Source organism: Orcinus orca, chromosome 17 (genome assembly GCF_937001465.1).
Source record: "Orcinus orca chromosome 17, mOrcOrc1.1, whole genome shotgun sequence".
Lineage (NCBI taxonomy): Eukaryota > Metazoa > Chordata > Mammalia > Artiodactyla > Delphinidae > Orcinus > Orcinus orca.
In genome coordinates, this window is record NC_064575.1 from 72,685,742 (window position 1) to 72,691,794 (window position 6,053).

The 6,053-nt window shown below is 39.8% G+C and overlaps 1 protein-coding gene across 7 annotated transcripts in view; it reads right to left on the reverse strand.

Moving 5' to 3' along the window:
• MTSS1 (MTSS I-BAR domain containing 1) overlaps positions 1-6,053 on the reverse strand; it is a 159,380-nt gene that overhangs the window by 102,940 nt on the left and 50,387 nt on the right. The window lies entirely within an intron of this gene.

The following is a 6,053-nucleotide window of genomic DNA, read 5'->3' on the forward strand; positions in this document are numbered from 1 at the left end:
AACAGCCCCAGCCACTCTAGACACGGGAAGGCTGGTGCTGGTCAGAGAGCAGGAGGAGGGAAAATGCCCACAATTCAAGCTGGAGCTCAGTTTAAGGTCACTGGGGTTCCCACACATCTCATTATGCAAATATACCTCTAAAGGCACAGAGCTTTTCCTCGAAGCTTGCCAAGAAACTTAATGAACCAGACTGTACAAGGGGCAGGTATATACATAACAGATTACAGTTACTACACCTCTCCCAGGCGTTGCACATCTTATGAAGAACTCCTAACAATCCTCTTATAATTCTTATCACTTCTATTTCAAAAGAAAGAAAACCAGCTCAAAGAGGTGGGGAAAGAACCAGGCCAAAAACACACAGCTAGTAAGAGTCAAAGCAAAGACTAACCCTTCCGCTCCGTGGTGGGGACTGTCAAGAAATTCTCTCTTTGAGAGAGGCAGACATGAAGCTTCAGGAGGAATCCTGATCCTTCCCTAGTCTATCCGGCTTGTCAGCTTCTGTCACCCTGCCAGCGACCATCATATGGAAATAGAGAAGATGGACAGGAAAACCCAGGAGCCAGTCCTACAACTGCCACTTCCTAATGACCCTCGAGCCTCACCCTTGAGCCTCAGGCCCCCCATATGCAAAGCTGTGTTTAGTTCTCCCTCTGTTACAGGCTGGAGACCAAGCACATCAAGGACTGACATTTCCTGGCAATTCAGCAGGTGTACCATACATGGTGGCATTGACACAGGTGTTATGTGTGTGTATGTATGTGTGTGTGTATATATATACACACACACACCCTTTTTAAATGGAATTGAAATTGACATAAAAGTAGCCATTTTAAAGTGAACAGTTCAGTGGCATTTAGTATATTCACCACAACTTTGTGCAATGACCACCTCCACCTAATTCCAAAATATTTTCATCGCTGCAAAATAAACTCCCATGCCCACATGGCAGTCAGTCTCCATCTCCCCTTCCCACCACAAACATCCTTTTTGCCTCTGTGGATTTACCTATTCTGAACATTTCACATAAGTGGAATCATATGAGACCTTCTGTGCCTTTCATGTAGCATAATGTTTTCAAGGTCCATCCGAGTTGTAGCAAATACCAGTACTTCATTCCTTTTTATAGTTGAATAATATTCCATTGTGTGGATATATCATATTAGTTTATCCATTCATCCCAGGATGGACAGCAGGGCTGTTTCCACCTTTTAGCTATGTGAACAGTGCTGCTATGAACATTCTAGGTGTAGCAGGTTCTCTCTTAAAGCACTTTTACATTTGATCCTGACAAGTCTGTGAGGTAGACCTCAGTCCTACAAATAATATTTGAGATGTGCTGCCTTCTTCATTAATTTATCACACTCGAATCCCTCCCGCTTTTCTTTAATCAATAAAAATGACTCTTGGGCATATATCCAGAAAAGAGGAAAACTCTCATTTGAAAAGATACATGCACTCCAATGTTCACTGCAGCACTATCCACAATAGCCAAGACTTGGAAGCAAACTAAATGTCCATCAACAGATAAATGGATAAAGTTGTGGTATATATACATACACACACACATACACACAATGGAATATTACTCAGCCATAAAAAACAATGAAATAATGCCATTTGCAGCAACATGGATGGACCTAGAAATTATCATACTAAGTGAAGTAAGTCAAAGATAAATATCACATATATGATATCTGATACAATATCACGTATATGTGGAATCTAAAAGCATGATATTTATAAAACACAGACTCACAGATAGAGAAAACAAACTTATGATTACCAAAGGGGAAGGGTGGAGGAGAGATAAATTGGGAATTTGGGATTAACAGATACAAACTACCATATATAAAATAAACAACAAGGACCTACTACATAGCACAGGGAACTATATTCAATATCCTGTAATAACCTATAATGGAAAAGAATCTGAAAAAGAATATATGTATAAAACTAAATAACTTTGCTATACACCTGAAACTAACTCAACATTGTAGATCAACTGTACTTCAATTTAAAAAGAAGAAAAAAAGAAAAGAAAGAAATACACTACTTAATAACCAAGAGATCACTGAAGAAATCAAAGAGGAAATCAAAAAATACCTAGAAACAAATGACAATGAAAACACGGTCACCCAAAACCTATGGGATGGAGCAAAAGCAGTTCTAAGAGGGAAGTTTATAGCAATACAATCCTACCTCAAGAAACAAGAAACATCTCAAATAAACAACCTAACCTTACACCTAAAGCAATTAGAAAAAGAAGAACCAAAAACCCTCCCAAAGTTAGCAGAAGGAAAGAAATCATAAAGATCAGATCAGAAATAAATGAAGGAAATGATAGCAAAGATCAATAAAACTAAAAGCTGGTTCTTTGAGAAGATAAACAAAATTGATAAACCATTAGCCAGACTCATCAATAAAAAAAGGGAGAAGATTCAAATCAACAGAATTAGAAATGAAAAAGAAATAACAACTGACACTGCAGAAATACAAAGAATCATGAGATTACTACAAGCAACTATATGCCAATAAAATGGACAACCTGGAAGAAACGGACAAATTCTTAGAAATGTACAACTTTCTAAGACTGAACCAGGAAGAAATAGAAAACAGGAACAGACGAATCACAAGCACTGAAACTGAAACTGTGATTAAAAATCTTCCAAAAAACAGGGTTTCCCTGGTGGCGCAGTGGTTGAGAGTCCGTCTGCCAATGCAGGGGACACGGGTTTGTGCCCCGGTCCGGGAAGATCCCACATGCTGTGGAGCGGCTGGGCCCGTGAGCCATGGTTGCTGAGCCTGTGTGTCCGGAGCCTGTGCTCCGCAACGGGAGAGGCCACAACAGTGAGAAGCCCACCTACCCACCCCCCCAAAAAAAAGTCTTCCAAAAAACAAAAGCCCAGGACTAGATGGCTTCACAGGTGAATTCTATCAAACGTTTAGAGAAGAGCTAACACCTATCCTTCTCAAACTCTTCCAAAATACAGCAGAGGGAGGAACACTACCAAACTCATCCTACGAGGCCACCATCACCCTGATACCAAAACCAGACAAAGAGGTCACAAAGAAAGAAAACTACAGGCCAGTATCACTGATGAACATAGATGTAAAAATTCTCAACAAAATACTAGCAAACAGAATCCAACAGCACATGAAAAGGATCATACACCATGATCAAGTGGGGTTTATCCCAGGAATGCAAGGATTCTTCAATATACGCAAATCAATCAATGTGATGCACCATATTAACAAACTGAAGGAGAAAAACCATATGATCATCTCAACAGATGCAGAGAAAGCTTTCGACAAAATTCAACACCCATTTATGATAAAAACCCTCCAGAAAGTAGGCACAGAGGGAATTTTCCTCAACATAATAAAGGCCATATATGACAAACCCACAGCTCACATCGTCCTCAATGGTGAAAAACGGAAACCATTTCCACTAAGATCAGGAACAAGACAAGGTTGCCCACTCTCACCACTATTATTCAACATAGTTTTGGAAGTTTTAGCCACAGCAATCAGAAAAGAAAAAGAAATAAAAGGAATCCAAATTGGAAAAGAAGAAGTAAAGCTGTCAGTGTTTGAAGATGACATGATACTATACATAAAGAATCCTAAAGATGCTACCAGAAAACTACTAGAGCTAATCAATGAATTTGGTAAAGCTTCAGGATACAATATTAGTGCACAGAAATCTCTTGCATTCCTATACACTAATGATGAAAAATCTGGAACACTTCCATTTACCATTGCAACAAAAAGAATAAAATACATAGGAATAAACCTACCAAAGGAGACAAAAGACCTGTATGCACAAAACTATAAGACACTGATGAAAGAAATTCAAGATGATACAAACAGATGGAGAGACATACCATGTTCTTAGATCAATATTGTGAAAATGACTGTACTACCCAAAGCAATCTACAGATTCAATGCAATCCCTATCAAACTACCAATGGCATTTTTCACAGAACCAGAACAAAAAATTTCACAATTTGTATGGAAACACAAAAGACCCCGAATAGCCAAAGCAATCTTCAGAAAGAAAAATGGATCTGGAGGAATCAGGCTCCCTGACTTCAGACTATATTACAAAGCTACAGTAATCAAGACAGCATAGTACTGGGACAAAAACAGAAATATAGACAAATGGAACAGGATAGAAAGCCCAGAGATAAACCCACGCACATATGGTCACCTTATCTTTGATAAAGGAGGCAGGAATGTACAGTGGAGAAAGGACAGCCTCTTCAATAAGTGGTGCTGGGAAAACTGGAGAGGTACATGTAAAGGTATGAGATTAGATCACTCCCTAACACCATACACAAAAATAAGCTCAAAATGGATTAAAGGCCTAAGGTTAAGGCCAGAAACTATCAAACTCTTAGAGGAAAACATAGGCAGAACACTCTATGACATAAATCACCGCAAGATCCTTTTTGACCCACCTCCTAGAGAAATGAAAATAAAAATAAACAAATGGGACCTAATGAAACTTAAAAGCTTTTGTACAGCAAAGGAAAGCATAAACAAGACGAAAAGACAACCCTCAGAATGGGAGAAAATATTTGCAAATGAAGCAATGGACAAAGGATTAATCTCCAAAATTTACAAGCAGCTCATGCAGCTCAATATCAAAAAAACAAACAACCCAATCCAAAAATGGGCAGAAGACCTAAATAGACGTTTCTCCAAAGAAGATATACAGACTGCCAACAAACACATGAAAGAATGCTCAACATCATTAATCATCAGAGAAATGCAAATAAAACTACAATGAGATATCATCTCACACCGGTCAGAATGGCCATCATCAAAAAATCTACAAACAATAAATGCTGGAGAGGGTGTGGAGAAAAGAGAACCCTCTTGCACTGTTGGTGGGAATGTAAATTGATAACAGCCACTGTGGAGAACAGTATGGAGGTTCCTTAGAAAACTAAAAATAGAACTACCATACGACCCAGCAATCCCACTACTGGGCATATACCCTGAGAAAATCATAATTCAAAAAGAGTCATGGGGCTACCCTGGTGGTGCAGTGGTTGGGAGTCCGCCTGCCGATGCAGGGCATACAGGTTCGTGCCCCGGTCCGGGAAGATACCACTTGCCGCAGAGCGGCTAGGCCCGTGAGCCATGGCCGCTGAGCCTGCGCGTCTGGAGCCTGTACTCCGCAACGGGAGGGGCCACAACAGTGAGAGGCCCGCGTACCGCAAAAAAAAAAAAAAAAAAAAAAAAAGAGTCATGTACCACAATGTTCACTGCAGCTCTATTTACAATAGCCAGGACATGGAAGCAACCTAAGTGTCCATCAACAGATGAATGGATAAAGAAGATATGGCACATATATACAATGGAATATTACTCAGCCATAAAAAGAAACGAAATTGAGTTATCTGTAATGAGGTGGATGGACCTATAGTCTGTCATACAGAGTGAAGTAAGTCAGAAAGAGAAAAACAAATACCGTACGCTAACATATATATATGGAATCTAAGAAACAAACAAAAAAAAGGTCATGAAGAACCTAGGTGCAAGACGGGAATAAAGACGCAGATCTACTAGAGAATGGACTTGAGGATACGGGGAGGGGGAAGGGTAAGCTGGGACAAAGTGAGAGAGTGGCATGGAGTTATATACACTACCAAATGTAAAACAGATAGCTAGTGGGAAGCAGCCACATAGCACAGGGAGATCAGCTCGGTGCATACTGTGTCCCCTATGTAATGCAAAGGAAAAAACTGTTCAAATTGTTAAAGGTCTTGGGGTGAGACACAGAAGGGAAGGGGGTGAGAACCATATGAATCCTTTCGCTGAAAACTGTATCAGAGCCTCTTCCTTTTCACTGTCACCACTATCACCACTTGTTAATATTTTTCTTTTGTCTTCCCCAATCAAGACTCTGAATTCAGGGATATGCAAATCAGGAGGGGGGAAAAACTTTAAGAGATTCATTTTAAACATTCAAATTTTACCCGAAGCAGGAGAAAAGTAAGGAATAACATATTTTCTACCTCTACTCCCCCTACCCCCCCACT